This window comes from Onychostoma macrolepis, chromosome 03 (genome assembly GCF_012432095.1).
Source record: "Onychostoma macrolepis isolate SWU-2019 chromosome 03, ASM1243209v1, whole genome shotgun sequence".
Lineage (NCBI taxonomy): Eukaryota > Metazoa > Chordata > Actinopteri > Cypriniformes > Cyprinidae > Onychostoma > Onychostoma macrolepis.
In genome coordinates, this window is record NC_081157.1 from 17,333,391 (window position 1) to 17,349,195 (window position 15,805).

Genomic DNA, 15,805 nt, shown 5'->3' on the forward strand with positions numbered 1-15,805 from the left:
TGTAATATGAAGACCATTTAATAATAATAATAATAATAATAAAAATAATAATTTGCAAAAATTGCAATACTAATTTATGGCTGTAAATTTCTTTGCTTTCAAATGTTAAACCATAAAGCTTTTATTTTGGCAGAAAACCCAGGAGAACTTAAAGCTTGACTGCATCTGAAAGTGCAAAAGAATGTTCTTTGCAGTTTTAAAAGGGTGGTTTACTGCGATTTCACTTTTTTCGTTTTAAATGGTGTGTAATGTTGCTGTTGGTGCATGAACAGTATCTTCAAAGTTGCTGCGCTGAAAGTTCAACGTAAGCAGAGATATCGTCTTTTAAAAATCAGGAAGTTTAATGCCTACAAAAATGACTCATATGGGACTACAACGAGATACTTCCCGGGTTGCATACGTAATAAACCCATCAAACCCCTCCCTCCGGAACATGCAAAAAAGGGGTCAAGGCCATGTTCTGCGGCTGTGTCGAAGAGGAAGAGTTGTAGTGGAGAGTTGTAGTCATGCCGTCGAAACGGTGTTATTTTCACCCAGCTGTCAGGTCTTCTGTGTTCGGGCTTCCTACAGATGCTGTAGTTCGTCAACAATGGTTAAAATTTATGTTTGATTATGTTCCTGACAATTACAATCCTAATGTAAAGCCCATCTAATTTAGCTCTCTGCGCTGCGCATTTTACGGAAGACAGCTTCCAGAATCTACACGAGATCAATGCAGAAACTATTACTAAAACATGGAGCGGTTCCAACTTTAAAACCAGAGGCAGCAGTTGTTGGGCCACAACCTGTAAGTAAGATTTCATAATTTTAAATGTATTTGCATGTATAATTTCAGACGTAATATTTTAGTTTTATCAAGGTTGTAAACAAATGCCAACGCTGCTTTAGTAGCCAGTTAGTTAAATGATGTTTCGTGTGTCTTTGACAAACGCGTACAAACATTTTGGACCCGAATTTGTAATTATGTACTAATTTTGTAAATGTATTTTCCATGTATACTTTGATGTAATTTTTCGATTTGATCAAGAACGTAAACACAAGCCAACGCTGTTTGGTTTTAGTAGCCAGTTAGTTCGAGGCTATTTTGTGTGTATAAGACAAACGTGTACAAACTTCAGAAAATGATATGTAATCACAACAGCAAACTTCATTCAGAAACGTTTGTAAGAGCCGTGCTTGCGGAAGTTCTGCTTGACTCTCTTCACCGCTTTCTGAGTCTGATTCTGGCTCAAACTGATACAGCAATATTGACACCATTATTTACATTTGACCGCAGCACATGCAGCTGTCGCCCGTGAAGGTAATGGGCGTGAAGTTTCCGGACAATGTGCAGTACGCAGTTTAGCCAATCACAACACACCGATCACAACTAACCAATCTGAGCCCATCGCCCGTTTCTGAGGGAGTGGTTTCACAGAAACAGGAAGTCAACCGGTTGTTCAAATGACAGAGGAGAAAGCGGCTTACAATAAAGGTGAAATATATGAATAATAAGGCATTTTTTAACAAACGAAACACGAAGACATGTTATATTGCACCCCATAAACACAATCAAGCAAAGAAAAAAAGCAGTAAACCACCCCTTTAATAGCAGAAGTCAGTTTCAACACTCAGCAAGGAGTTCATAGGCCGCTTTGCTCACATCACATACAGCAGCAGTTTGGGCTGTGATGGTCTCCATGACAACCGCGTCACCACCGAGGTGGTTGATTGCCACCGGCAGTAATGCGTGTGACGTCACACACTCTATAACAAGCATAAAATACAAAGTTTTGTATGCAAGTGCAATAATAGTTACAGTTACAATAGAATTCGGTATTTATAGCATATACCATTTAGCTGAACATTTTTTTATTTAGACTGTTGATTCACAAAATTCACGAATTACCTCAAACACCATAAATGCCGTTTCCATTTCCTTAAGCATTTCCAGTGAAGGCCTGCTTGCTTGGTGGTGGAATAATGAAGCAAGATACCTGGCCACAGTTGCTTAAAATGTATTTGCGCAACAAGCACACCATCTGAACCTCAGTGCGGCTGGAAACATCGTAACACCATTGAGGTCCTCCCTTAAACCGGACAATATCAACATGTTTGTTCTTCTGTCAAGGAATTTTAAATCGAACATTATATAAAAGCCAAGGTAGGCTTAAGCATTAGTGTTTACGTTCTAATTGTTATCAGGCCAATACAGATTTGTTCACGGACGGAAGTGCTATAATAAACACGTACGTTTGTTAATAGATGTCTGAGCCGTGCCCGCATTTATTAATTTTTTTGTTTCAAAATTATATTTAAAAGATATATATATATATATATATAAGCAATAAGGTACGAGAGGCCATGCTGTATCGTGAATAAATCATGGCTGAAGGGCGTTGTTAGGCATGACGCGAAGCCGAGTGCCTGCAACCCCTTCACCTGTGATTTATTCACGATATAGCACGGCCTCGAGTACCTTATTGCGTTTATAAAACGGTTACCATACAATAAAAAAAATATAGTAAAACCATAAATTTATGTTTTGAAATGTTACTTTTTTTGAGAAGTTTGTTAAATGCTGTCCTTACACTAAAAAATAGTTCCTGACAGCAACAGTAAACGGCAAGAGAATGTTCCGAACATGCTTCTCATCTAATGGAGATTAAATAAAAACAGAGGTCTTATCATCCGCTGTGTCGTTTGTTTTAACACCATATATAATATTTTCTCATTAACATCTGCTTATCTCTTCAGCATGAGGATACGTCTGTTTTCAGTCTTTTAGTTTAAAACAGACCGATTCGCGGCACCACGCGAGTTTGCAAGCATTACAGTGTAAACTGATGGACATACAGAATCATACCTGAAACAGAAAACTAATAAATACAGTAGTATTCCCTCCTCACTTCGGAAACTGCAGTCTTTCACTCAGAGGCGCACCGCACACACATCAACATATCTCGACATGAGAAGTGTTTATTAGACGGGGAAGGGCAGGGTCTCAAAATTAAGGACGAAAGATGCAACATAACGCTAGCAGGGGTCCCTCATACTTCATTAAATAAATAACAAACAGTTAATTCTGCCGAAATACATAATAAATGAAACCGTTTTGATGCTATATTATTGATTGTTTATGTTGCTAAGGGTGTTGCTCAGTGATACACAGAACGGTTGGGTGAAGCGGTCATAGCCGTGTTGTATCGTGAATAAAACACAACTGCTGACCAATCAGAATCGAGGAATGGAACTAACCGTTTTATAAATAATATATAAACACAGCGTCACCGTCGGTAGTTGGTCAATTACCACTGCGGTGGTGAAGAAATCTTCCACCGTCACGGCCCTATCAGCAATCAGCAATTTACATCACTACTTCAGGATTCATGATTCTGATCAGGTATAGATTTACTTGAAAAGTAGGCAAACATGGTCATCTTTGTAGCATATCTCCATTGATTAGTGCATGACAGCTGGAGATCTCCGTTTAGGCACTTGTGTGACCCAGCTAGTTTCCAAATCTGCTTTTCTGTATGTCATATTTTCCCCATCTGGTCACCAAAACACCTCCCAGAAAGCATCTCTCCCTTCCTCTGTCATCTTGTAACACAGACACTAACAGACACACAGTTTCACCCTCAGTTGTATGCCTAAAACACTTACTAGGCCAGGTGTCTTTCATTAAAAAAAGAGATAAGATGTACTTTTCCCACTGTCAGTGTTAGACGACAAACTTTTTTTTTTTTTTTCTAGTGCTGAAGTGTAGCGTGTGTGGAAGAGTGAATCCTTTACTGTGAAAGCAGGGTTGAGCCTGGTCTGTACCTGGATGGGAGACCTCCTGGGAAAACTAGGTTGCTGCTGGAAGAGGTGTTAGTGGGGCCAGCAGGGGGTGCTCACTCTGCAGTCAGTGTGGGTCCTAATGCCCCAGTATAGTGATGGGGACACTATACTGACAAAAAGCACCATCCTTTTGATGAGATGTTAAACCGAGGTCCTGACTCTCTGTGGTCATTAAAAATCCCAAATTTGCCCATTGGCCTCTTACCATCACAGCCCCCTAATCATCCCCATACACTGATTGGCTTCATCCCTCTGTCTCCTCTCCACTTGTAAGCTGGTGTGTGGTGGGCGTTCTGGCGCAATATGGCTGCCATCGCATCATCCAGGTGGATGCTGCACATTGGTGGTGGTTGAGGAGATTCCCCCCTTCCATGTAAAGCGCTTTGAGTACCCAGAAAAGCGCTATATAAATGAAACGCATTATTAGTTATTATTATTATTATTATTATTATTATTATTATTATTGTTATTATCAAAGGTGCGAGGGCAGAACAATCTGTCACTCACATGAGATCACAACAGACATGTTCACAAGTCTGAGGTCCAAGTCGAGTCTTAAGTCTTTGTTCTACAGGTGCATCTCAATAAATTAGAATGTCGTGGAAAAGTTAATTTATTTCAGTAATTCAACTCAAATTATGAAACTCGTGTATTAAATAAATTCAGTGCACACAGATTGAAGTAGTTTAAGTCTTTGGTTCTTTTAATTGTGATGATTTTTGCTCACATTTAACAAAAACCCGCCAATTCACTATCTCAACAAATTTTTTAGTGAATTGTTGGCCTTCTGGAAAGTATGTTCATTTACTGTATATGTACTCAATACTTGGTAGGGGCTCCTTTTGCTTTAATTACTGCCTCCATTTGGCGTGGCATGGAGGTAATCAGTTTGTGGCACTGCTGAGGTGGTATGGAAGCCCAGGTTTCTTTGACAGTGGCCTTCAGCTCATCTGCAGTTTTTGGTCTCTTGTTTTCATTTTCCTCTTGACAATACCTCATAGATTCTCTATGGGGTTCAGGTCTGGTGAGTTTGCTGGTCAGTCAAGCACACCAACACCATGGTCATTTAACCAACTTTTGGTGCTTTTGGCAGTGTGGGCAGGTGCCAAATCCTGCTGGAAAATGAAATCAGCATCTTTAAAAAGCTGGTCAGCAGAAGGAAGCATGAAGTGCTCCAAAATTTCTTGGTAAACGGGTGCAGTGACTTTGGTTTTCAAAAAACACAATGGACCAACACCAGCAGATGACATTGCACCCCAAATCATCACAGACTGTGGAAACTTAACACTGGACTTCAAGCAACTTGGGCTATGAGCTTCTCCACCCTTCCTCCACGCTCTAGGACCTTGATTTCCAAATGAAATACAAAACTTGCTCTCATTTGAAAAGAGGACTTTGGACCACTGGGCAACAGTCCAGTTCTTCTTCTCCTAAGTCCAGGTAAGACGCCTCTGACGTTGTCTGTGGTCCAGGAGTGGCATAACAAGAGGAATACGACAACTGTAGCCAAATTCCTTGACACATCTGTGTGTGGTGGCTCTTGATGCCTTGACACCAGCCTCAGTCCATTCCTTGTGAAGTTCACCCAAATTCTTGAATCGATTTTGCTTGACAATCCTCATAAGTGTAATAGAATTAACTTTTATTTAAGCTTTATTCTGAATTTTAGCTTTAGGTAATTGAATCGTACAGATTCGATATTGATCTGACTAATTGATATTAATCGAAATGTATAATTTATACCTTATTAATGACTCGTCCAGCAAGCATTAAAACAGTATATCTTAGCAATTTGGTTTATTTCGTGGCAACGACAATAATACAGAATTGGTTGGGTAAATTAAAGAGCACAGGTAACAAAATCTTTGGCAAATAATTTCAAACTTGAAAATCATGGCACCAGACCATTCCTTATAAATGAAACGAGAGTTTATTTGCTATTCTATGATATAATACTAACAAAACACATACACACATTCTGGCAAGATGAAAGCAGTTACTCAAAGATTAATTCAAACCAGCTCAGCAAGACATGGAGATTGTTTGTTTGTTTACTTGCTTTAAGATGAGTTGCAGGCTGGCTTGCTCTCTGGGTGGTTGCTTGAGGGAATCCCGAAGGCTGATTTGGCTGCCGATGTGTCGTTGTCGCGTGACGTCACTGGCGGAATCCCTTCTACGATTGGTTGGCTTCCTGGCAGCACGCGAATGGCAAGGCTTTGAAGTTCTTGCGCTGCTTCAGGGTTTGCAAGTTTCTTTGGTCAGAAGTTGACAGTGTGTTGAAGTCTTAGATGACCGACCTGATGTTAAATCGATAGGCGCTTCACAGCGTGATCAGTGAGGCGAGACCAAAGTTTTCCATCCCTATGCAAAGCTGGGTGTCTGTTTTTATCGGACTGCTTTGAGTCCATCCCATTCACTGTTTGATCCAATCACATTGTCTCTGTAGGGCAGAGCCCCGTCCCGCACGGCCTCATTCTGTGCATATATTATCTGCTAATAAATATGTCACATGGAGGAAATATCCTAGCAGATTTCTATAAGGTGTTATAATCATGCCTTATGATGCTAAAAGTGAACATTCATCCTTATCACATTATTGCTATAAAAATAAGCTCTAATTCAATATCAAGCATAAGGTATTTGTCATACCGAATACCTATATTTTTACCTACTAAACGGGTTAAGTCATAGATTAAAATATCCTAAGTCCTAATAACCACAGCAATCTAAAAAGGCATAAAATACCACATTAATATATATTGTCTCTTGAGTATATTGCTTTAATAGCAGCAGTTTTTACTGATTGATAAGTCCACAAGAGTTTTGGTGTTCTTTGCATAAGAAGAGAAAAAGAGCGCATTCCTTTGGAAGGCGCGAGAACAAAGATGAGGTCTTGAGTTCATTAGGAGTGTCACGTTGTGTAGCTCTGGTGATTTCCTTAGCTCAGACGAAGCTATAAGTCAATCGTTTTTGTTTATCAGAAGTGTAGTTTATGGTAAGCGGGGGTCGCAGTATCGCGAGCGCTCTGACTCTGGAACCTCTCCCAGTAAGCAGTTCTTTGTTCTTAAATCCATGCAGATGTAGCGCGGTCATTTCATCCTCAAACTTATCGTGGTTTAGGAGTCTCTCGAGGTGATAAGGAGAGTATGGCCGGACACTTGTGAGAATTGTGGCGTTGTGTTGGTCATTTGTTAATTTTGAAACTCCGTGGAATGTGCCGAGTTGAGATTATATGTGTGTGTTCTTTTCAACCAGGTTCTACATAAGGCTGCAGTTCTCTCGGTTGGTTGTGCATCTTTTCTTCCACACTTTTTCCTTCCACTCAACTTTCTGTTAACATGCTTGGATACAGCACTCTGTGAACAGCCAGCTTCTTTGGCAATGAATGTTTGTGGCTTACCCTCCTTGTGAAGGGTGTCAATGATTGTCTTCTGGACAACTGTTAGATCAGCAGTCTTCCCCATGATTGTGTAGCCTAGTGAACCAAACTGAGAGACCATTTTGAAGGCTCAGGAAACCTGTTGTTGATTAGCTGATTGGCATGTCACCATATTCTAATTTGGTGGGTTTTTGTTAAATGTGAGCCAAAATCATCTCAATTAAAAGAACCGAAGACTTAAACTACTTCAGTCTGTGTGCATTGAATTTATTTAATACACGAGTTTCACAATTTGAGTTGAATTACTGAAATAAATAAACTTTTCCACGACATTCTAATTTGAGATGCACCTGTATTTATTAGCAACAGTTCTTTCAGCTAGTTATTGAGGCAAATCAGTTTTGAAATACTGATTTCACGATGTGATTTTCTCAGCAACAACAACAACAAAAAATAATTTAACAAAATTTAAGACAAATTAGAAATGAAAGGGTGTCCATTTATTAATTGTCAGATCAAATGCTGCACATTTCTTTGTAAAATTGAAATAATGTCAAACAACAAAACTAAATTTTAAAACAAAGCCCAATTAATCAAATTAATTACACAAATGAAATAAATCTCATATAAACAAACTAAGGCTCTTTTTCCATTTAAAATTAGAGGCAACCACTGTATTTTAAACAACACAATCCAAACAAAGAGGTTGCATACATCCAGTATTTAGTTTTTAATCTAAATTGGATTGTATAATTTCGAAATTTGAAGCCAAAACAAAATGGTCTGACTTTAGTTTTGTGAAACTATTCTACATAAAACATCTGCACGAAACAAAACGGGCTGAATTAATGCAGATTCACTCTCTGTCAGCAGGTGGCACTTTAACATCAATTAAACATCGTTTCCTTGGTTGCCGCTGTAAACAAAGCAGCGCTGAGGTTATGAACACTACATTAATATGCATTATACGGAGGCAAGATGAAAAGAAAATTCCATCTAAACGTTTCTAAAGACAGTCAAGTCCCCTCAGAGATACAATCATATAAACTCCCATACCAAATGACTTGCGTTTTTTACGAGTCTCATGAGTCACGAGTCCAAGTCAAGTCTCGAGTCAGCTGTTCACGAGTCCAAGTCAAGTCAAACAGTTTGGGAATCACACCCCTCTCAGCAGTTCATATACTCTGAGAAACTGAAAATGACCTTTTATCTTGTTCACAATAGTGCCTGTTATGTTCTGCTCTGCTATATTTGATTATTGTAAGGGAAAATATGACTTCTTTGTAGTCATATCCCTTCTTTGTTTCAAATTTCCTACAAAATTGTTATACATTTTGCTTCTCTAGGCCAACAGAGCTGATGATATAGATTAGGCATGGGCCAGTATGAGATTTTAATGGTATGATAACCTTAAGCAGATATATCAGAGCTTCACTCTATCACAGTATTTTTAAAATAAAATAAAAACCAGAAAGAAAAGAGAACTTTTTTCGCTTTAAACCATATATTTTATTTTTAAGCAACATACAGAATATTTGAAACTGTAGTATTTGTTTCTTTTTTCTTTGATCCGTTTCTCAAATGTTTTGGGCTGAATTTTGGGCTGTCCTGCAGCTTTTGATGTAGATGACTGATTTGCTGCTAGAGTTACTTCTGCCCTACAAAGAAGGGGGAAAAAAAGACTGACATGTTAATTTAACCTAAATCTGTAATTACAATTATTTAATATTAGTTCATCATTTAATTACAGTACTCTTGCAAAAAGGTTTGTGAAATGATGCTACATAAAACATGACTGAACGAAACAAAAAAAGCAGACGGACTAAATGAGAACGCAGATTCACTCTCTGACAGCAGGTGGCACTTATGGAACAGCAGCGATAGCAGCGTTTCCTTGGTTACCACTGTAAAAAAAAAAGCAGCACTGTGCTTATACACTACTTCAATATTCATTATGATGAGATGAAAAGAAAATACCATCTAAGCTTTTCTGAAGACAGTCCGTTCCCCTTCCGAATCACATTCATAAACCCCCAAATCAATATTTAGGATTTTCTTCCAATATTTAGCGCATCACAAACGGTGAGCTTGCTCTGCCTGCTGCAGTATTTTTCACGTTACGCCCGTCTTCAGCATCTCTGGCCTCTCTTAACAGCCATCTACAGACTTCATAATATTTCCACATAAATGAGATTTTGACATTTTGGAAAATAATTGCAATGCAGTTTGTGCAAGTCCAGAACAGAGATGGGCTGAAATAAAACAAACAAACAAAAAAGGCTGATTGCCGATTGTTTATCATTGTAGCCTACTGTTTTATTGTTGTTGTGCTTTTTAATTAATAATAACAATAAATCCATCTTTTGTTTTAGTCTTAAAAAGTGAAAGGTGTATAGATGTAAGGTGTAACCAAAACAGACAATTATCTTTTCTTGTAAAACGTGACAAGATCGCAAATTTGAAAGCGAAAGATTCCGAAGCCCGGCTTATAACATAGCAAACGAGGAACTTCAGTTCACAAAATTCAAACCGCAAATAATACTACAGATGAAAAAGAACGGGATAAATGTTAACCACTTTCGTTACCATATAACTATAAACTATGATGAAAGTTCATCAGCATACATTGATCAATCCAATGTTGTAGCAAAGAAAAAAAGAAAAAAATATTGCGACCAAATGATGTGCTCGTGTGATGCAACTGAGAAAGTTAGTCGCAAAAGAGCGACCAGTGGGAAGAATGAGTGTAGAGCCCTGTCTTACCTGTGCAAAAACAGATTCAGTGTTCCTCAAATGAATAAAAACAGTGAAATGCAAACTCAGGATATGGCGCAAACCTGCAATAATTAAATATTTTAAATGTACTTTATGTATTTAACCAGTGTCTTCACTGCTGACCTTCGATGATCCTATTCAACTATACTAATAAGCAAAAATTACTTTAGATAAACATAACATTTGGTTTTCATTTTTTTTTATTGCTTAAGATTGTTGGACTTTTTCTTCTCCTGCTTTCAACTGTACAGATGTAAATTTACATTTCCTTCAGCCTGAGGCTTATTCATTTGACTTTTAGTGTGAAAGGGTTTTTACATCTGGCAAAAATAGAACTTTATATATTAAAAACAAACAAGCAAGCCCTGCCCAGATTTAATAAGTAACGCAAAAGTAACTTAACTTGTGTATGAACTAGTCTTTTTGGACTTTTTTTTGTATTATGTTTTAAATTGTCAAATAAAACATACAAACAAACAAAACTAATTACTTTCCATAAAATGTAACTAAGTAATGTGATTAGATACTTTATGGAGTAATACAATACTGTAATGCATTACTTGTAAAAGTAACTTTCCCCGACACAGCATCACGGAGCATCTGGCACAGAGGGCACAGCACTTGCGTGGAGAAAGTAGTTAATCCCAGTCTGAAAGATTAATTTTCATGTTTTTCCTAGTTTTCAACCGTAGGTTAACAAGACCTGTTCACATCAGTTTTGATGTAAATTTATTGGAGCAGACGGATAATTTGCAGAAAAACAATATTTCTCTTTTTTTTTCTTTTTTGTCTCTTTATATTTCTCAGTACCATCAGCAAGAAGAGAAAGAGAGCAGCTTCTCCACTGCAGCCCCCTGATCTCAGTGATGGAGCAGTGACCTTTGATCCTGTGTGAGTATATTCATGTAGAGAGAGATTTTCAACACAAGAACACAATGTACACATAATTAACAAGAGAGAAATAGTTGCATTTTTATTTTATTTCTGCAATAAAGTTCTTTAGACAGAAAAAATAAATGGAAATTATGTTCTCTTTTTTTTTATAGCAAATACAGTACTAAAAAAATTAAAATCATGATATAAAGAAAGAAAACTGAAAAGAAAAAGTCAATAGGCTTAATGCATATACTTCGTTAAATAGTGCTATTGTGTGCTTTTTTATGTATATTCCCTTTTTGTCTAATTATGCAAAAATGAAGGGGCAAAGTGGGATTTCTGCATCAGTGTAATATTGAAAGTAATAAGAAGAATCTGTTGGCCACAAAATGAGCTTATCATCGGCGCCAGTAACCTTGTGGCAGCGCACTGACATGCAGTAGAGCACCATTGCACTTTGAGTCCCGACTCGCGGACCTTTCCCTATCCCGACCCCCTCTCTCTCTCCACTTTGCTTCCTGTTTGAAATATTGTCCTATCCTAACATGGCAAAAATTAAAAAAAAAAAAATCTTTGAAATATTCATTGAAATATTTTCTTTGTTTTGATAAAAGCCTTTTCTGTTTGTTTTTTGTCTGTTTTGCTTAATATCTTTTCAGTGGTTGGAGCGCTGACCAGAACAGATATGTGACCTTTCAGACCTTCACATCTTCTTACTATCAGAACCACATCAATCATCATGACACAGAAGCAGCTCTGCAGCTTGATTCTCATCAACCAGTGCATGATGATCTGCAGAGAGTCAAAGACCAGCACAAAACCAGCATGAAGAACAAGTATGAGAGATTATTTGAGGGAGTCAAACTACAAGAGAATCAAACTCTCCTGAACAGGATTTACACACAGCTGTACATCATAGAGGGAGAGAGTGAAGGAGTGAATGAAGAACATGAGGTGCTACAGATGGAGAAAAGTTACAGGACACTCCAAGACACTCCAATCAACTGCAATGACATCTTTAATCCTTTACCTGAACCAGGATGTGAGGAGATGAGAAGAGAGAGGAAAGACAAAATAAAGACTGTTCTTACTAAAGGCATCGCTGGAATTGGAAAAACCGTCTCTGTGCAGAAGTTCATTCTGGACTGGGCCGAGGGAAAAGCCAATCAGGATGTAGATTTCATTTTGTGCTTACATTTCGAGAGCTGAACTTGATTAAAGATCATCAGTACAGTCTTCACAGGCTTCTGCTTGACTTTCATCATGAACTTCAAGATCTGGACTCAAAGATTTATGATAAATGTAAAGTTGTGTTCATCTTTGATGGTCTGGATGAAAGCAGAATTTCACTGATGTTTTCAGACAGTCAGAAAGTTTCTGATGTGACTGAGATTTCATCAGTGGGTCTGTTGATGTCAAACCTCATGAAAGGAGATCTGCTTCCCTCTGCTCTCATCTGGATCACCACCAGACCAGCAGCAGCCAATCAGATCCCCTCTAACTACATCAACCGTGTGACAGAAATTCAGGGATTCAATGACCCTCAGAAGGAGGAATATTTCAGGAAGAGAATCAGTGACGAGCATCAAGCCAGCAGAATCATCTCACACATCAGAAGAGCAAGAAGCCTCCACATCATGTGCCACATACCCGTCTTCTGCTGGATCTCAGCCACTGTGCTTCAAAACATCCTGAAACAAGATCTCAGTGCAGAAATCCCTCAAACTCTGACTGAAATGTACATCTACTTCCTGCTCATTCAAACAAATATGAGGAACCAGAAGTATGAAGAGAGAGATCCAGAGAAACTCCTGCAGTCCAACAGAGAAGTTATTGTGAAACTTGCTGAACTGGCTTTCAATCAGCTGATGAAGGGCAATGTGATGTTTTATGAGGAGGACCTGAGAGAGAGTGGCATAGACGTCACTGATGCCTCAGTGTATTCTGGGATTTGCACTGAGATCTTTAGGGAGGAATCTGTGATTTATCACAGGAAAGTTTACAGCTTCGTACATCTGAGCTTTCAGGAGTTTTTTGCAGCACTGTATGTGTTTTTCTGCTATTTACACAAGAACAGTGAGGTTCTGAAAATGTTTCTGACAGGAAAGTCCAGAACTCCGTGTGAGAATATTACTCTGGATGTGTTTCTAAAAGAAGCAATGAATAAAGCTTTGAAAAGTGAAAATGGACACCTGGATCTTTTCCTTCGATTTCTTCATGGCATCTCACTGGGGTCCAATCAGAGACTCTTACAGGATGTACTGTTACACACAGAGAACAACCCAGAGAGCATCAAGAAAATAATTCAAAACCTCAAACGAGGACAAAAAACAATGTCAGTCCTGAAAGATGGATGAATCTGTCACACTGCTTGATTGAGATGAAAGATAATTCTGTTGTTAAAGAAATGCAGGCATTTTTAAACTCTAAAACAAAAAGAAAAAATTTATCTCTTGCACAATGCTCAACTTTGGCAAACATGATCCTGATGTCAGAAGAGGCGCTGGATGAGCTAGACTTCAATAAGTACAACATCAAATCAAAAGAGGGCAGAAGGAGACTGGTACCTGCTGTGAGGAACTGCAGAAAAGCTGTGTGAGTGTGAACATCATATTGCAATACAAACATAATTTGAAAGAGGTTGTGATAGAGGTTTGATGAGTATTTTCTGGGTTTGTGTTCACAAGCATATAACATAATCAATTGCAGTTATGGTTGTGCTGGTCAATGTGACAATTGGCCCACTGTGGGGGTACAGCAAAACAAATATGGATATTAGGACACAAATGAAGTACAGTGTTTTGTTTACAAAATAAATAATTGATTTGCAGCCAATTGTTATATCGCGACCATGGAAACATTTGAATTCTTGCTGAATGGGAGAGATTTCTGAGGACATTAAATTTAATTAAGCCATATGCAGCTTTGTGTTGTGGTCTGAGGGCTGGTCACTCAGATTTTCGCAAATTTAACAGTATTCCATAAGTTATTCCACTAAATAAGGGGTCTCTTGTTTCTTTTTCCAAATACTCACTGTCTCATTTGCGCATCCTTTACTGGGAGAAAAAACACTTTAGACCAGTGAAGAATTTATCTTATTAATTTTAGTTAACCAGTATTGTAAACTGTAATGAAAATACTATATTAATATTTTTCTCCACTTTCACCTTTTTTTTTTTTAAGCAGCATCATTGTTGAATGAAAAATTCATTGGTTTTCAGGTTGTTAACACTTTAAACTGATAGAATACAATAAACTGCTTCAGTTACAGACTAAACCAAGTGCTGTCGAAGCACATGTAAACAGTATATACGTTTGGCTTTTGCGCCACATTTTAGCTTGTATCTAAACATATGAAAACCATAGTAGATTGCATATATTTATTTAGAGCAGGTGGTCTTGATTAAAATTAGCTCAATCACAATGTAAGATAGCATGAGATAATACTCGCAGAGTGACAGGACATGCTGCTTTGCTAAAGCTATAGGTTTTCCAGGATCTTACTGTTTTATGATGATGACACTAGGGTTGGCACGATAGACGTTGGCCAATGGCTGACAGACATCACGATGTTGAGCTGGCAACGTAGTTCCTCCCCTCACCCCTCCTCCCGCACCTCGCCGAATCCGAATACTGTGTTCGGAAAGAAAATGATGTGTACTATTGAACCCCTAAAGGGAATAAGTACGAGATGGGAGGAAAAAATATATTTTAGTACTTTCTCTCGCAATTATATAATTGGGTAATTATACTGTATATATATTGCTGGCATCAGGGAGCCACTATTAATATGTGGGCCATTAAAATCGCTTTTGAATGCACACTCGTTTTTTACTTTCACTTTCGAGATTTGTGATCACACGTACTCTGTGTGTGTGCTACCGAGTGGCAGTGCCGGATGGGTATGGGGGGTTGGGGCAATGTGTAGAGACTAGGGCTGTCAATCGATTAAAATATTTAATCGCATGATTGTCATGAGTTAACTCGTGATTAATCGCAACTTAATTGCACATTTTTAGCGGTTTTAAATGCACCTTAAATTAATACTTTTCAAGTTTTTAGTACTCTAATCAACATTGGCATGGACAAATATGGATGCTTTATGCAATATATGTGTATTAATAGTGAAACCATAGTTAACATAGAGCATGAAGAGTAGACATGTTTCATAGGTCATAGATGTTTTTCAAAGAACTTGTTCATTAGACACATGAAAATAAATAACATAGAAATACCAGGTTCCTATTACTTCTCTTTCTTTGCACTGAGCAATTTACATACACAAATCTGTTTACATTTTCGCACGACAGGGCAGCTCACTTCTTCTAAACATGTACATTTATTATTTATTATTACATTTGTTTGCCTCTCTGTGCCCACATACTGTATTTTGATGCAGCTAAATTCTCAATAAAACTGTTTTCATTGATATATTTTACTGTTTCTGTTGTCAGACAACGGAATGAATATGAAATAGTGACTGAAACGTGACCCATTAAGACTGCATAACCAGCTTTCCCTTCCAAGATGTTAATCTGCACAAAAATCCTGATTTATAATCGAGCTGTCGTCTGATAAAATAAAATAAGCTACACATAAGATAAAGACAATAGCTGTGCTGTGATTTCAGCTATACTTCCATGTAAAATTAGAGAAGCAACATAATATCTGTGTTTCAACTGAAAGCGCAGCTCCTCTCAGCCGTTCACTGAACAGAGCAGATGCAGAGAGAAAAGAGTACGTGCTGGGAAAGAGAGACCTCACGCTCACGCGGCATTACCAGCGAGTCTCAGAGACTCAATAAGGTTTGAGCAAACCCTAAAAATTGGTCACTAGGCGCTTTTTGGAAAAAAAAGAAAATAAAAAAAGTCACTAAAGGGATCTGAACAGTCGCTAAGTTGGCAACACTGTCAGCATCTCCATCGTTTTCTCCAACTACAGGCTAGTGCCACG

The 15,805-nt window shown here is 38.1% G+C and overlaps 1 pseudogene; it reads left to right on the top strand.

The window, feature by feature from the left end:
- LOC131536622 (NACHT, LRR and PYD domains-containing protein 12-like) overlaps nucleotides 1-15,805 on the top strand; it is a 43,113-nt pseudogene that overhangs the window by 4,642 nt on the left and 22,666 nt on the right.